Source organism: Atta colombica, unplaced genomic scaffold (genome assembly GCF_001594045.1).
Source record: "Atta colombica isolate Treedump-2 unplaced genomic scaffold, Acol1.0 scaffold198, whole genome shotgun sequence".
NCBI classification, from domain to species: Eukaryota; Metazoa; Arthropoda; class Insecta; order Hymenoptera; family Formicidae; genus Atta; species Atta colombica.
Genome location: NW_017259291.1, coordinates 745,140 through 747,360, shown reverse-complemented (window position 1 = coordinate 747,360; position 2,221 = coordinate 745,140).

Below are 2,221 nucleotides of genomic sequence, written 5' to 3'. Positions count from 1 at the left end.
ATATATATATATATACATATACTTTTAAATAATGATATGATAAATAACTGGCGAAAAGTCAAAATAAAACTAAATTAATTAAAATTGAAACTATTGAAGGTAGAAATTAAATCAAAATTAACACAAAGCCTAAAGGTATCTGTCTCAAAAAAATTCTGTTAATTTGAAAACACTATGAAAGTTTAAAAAAAATAGAAAAATAATTCCGTTTTTCGGAATTTTTGAACGAGAATTTGCACGATCACTTCAATTTTTTGAGTTGTTTCATCATTCTCACTCATTATTCACGCTAATTATTCGAAGTTGCTGGTAATGGCACATATTAGGTGAATTTGAGCAATAAGTAACAGATACAGATTTAAATATTTTTGAAGTTGCAGCTGACCGCAGCATCGGATTTAAATCGACTTGTAACGGACAGTTCTTCAATCTGACGCGACTGTTTGGGGCTCTGTACAATAAAAGGAATAAGGGAACAGGAAACACAGAATAAGAATTTCAACCAATCAGAAATCATGTATTGTGGAATACACAGTTTCTGATAGGTTGAAATTCTTATTCTCTGTTCTCTGTTCTTTTTATTGTGCGGAGTTCCTTACTGTGTTCGGGGAACGTATTACAATTATATAAATAAAAAAAAATCTGAAAGCAGCCTTTTTCGTGTGGCATATCAACGTCTACTTTTACGATAAGGAAACTAGAAACTTTTCTATTTTGTAAAATTATTGATAAAATCATAGTGTCGAAAATGGTGCGTGTCTGTGCTAATAACCAATCCTAGCAACTCTTATTAGATGGATGTATCAAGAAAAGGAAAGTTATTTTTTTAAAAATAACAATTTAAAAATAACGAAGTTATTGTTATATGTTACCAAGTCAAAAAAGTAATCACTTACTTATTATGGGTGCTTTTCATTTGATGACACAAATCGACACATATATTAAGTTCTATCCTTCTCTGATTCAGAGAGTGACAAAGATAGAACGACATTTGTGTCGATTTGTATCGACTTGTGTCATCAAATAGAAAACACTCTATAGTTACTGATTTTCAAAAGTAACTCGTTATCGTTAGCGTTACTTAATTGAAAAGTAATGATTCGTTAGAATAAAAAAATGTATTGGAAGAATTAATATGTGTTTGTAAAACTTGTCATATTTGCTTCCTTTCATAAATATGTAAATTTAGTTTTTTTTGAAAAAAGCAATTAAATAAAAAAATACTTTCCTAATATTTTTAAAAATATTAGATAAAAATAAAAATATTAATAAAATTTGTGCAAAATTTGCAAAACACACAAAAAAATTTAAGAAAAAAGATTTTAAAATGCTTAAAATATAAACAAAAATACTTGATTTTTTATTTCCATTTATAAATACAGTCAAAATGTATCTTTTTGTACTTGCAACTTTATATTTAAAAATTGTAATAGAATATTTTTACACTTATATATTTTGACTTAAAACTGTTCTTAAAATGTATAGAATTATGAGAATTATTCAGATCTAAGCTATAAAAATTAGGATATAGTATATCCTAATAAGATATAGCATAGAATTATTTGAATAATCTGGATCTGAACATCATGTATCATCTGAATCATCTGAATTATATATAAAATTGCAAAGATTAAGTAGAATTATATAAACTTATCAAATTTTACATTTTTTATTTATAATAAGTAAAAATTGATACCATAATAAGTAAAAATTGATACTGATTATATCATTATTTAAATGTCCTCTTGATGACAACATTAACGATTTTTTCGATTGCTCGTTGTTTCTTGACTTTGAAACTATCACACAAATCATATTTTATCATTTAAATATATCCTTCTATAGTTGCGAAAAAATAAAGTTTTACCATGGAAAGTTCAAGTATGAAAACGGAATCATTCTGATTGGTTAGTCTCTATTCTGTTTCCTTTCCGTTATTGTTCTGTTCCGCTGTTTCTTTCTCTATTGAGACGTAAAAATTCTTAAGACGATTTTAAATATAACAAATATCACACATTATAAATATCGATTAAAAATTGCAGATTGAATATACGAAAATTATGTCATAAAATATAATATAGGTTCAAAATATAAAAAGTAACAAGAAATTGTAAAATTCATTACTGTTACCAAAAAAATGTAACTATGTTACCGTTACAGTTTATTATATAAAAAAAGTAACGCCATTACAAAAAACCAGACTGTTATAAAAAAATAACTT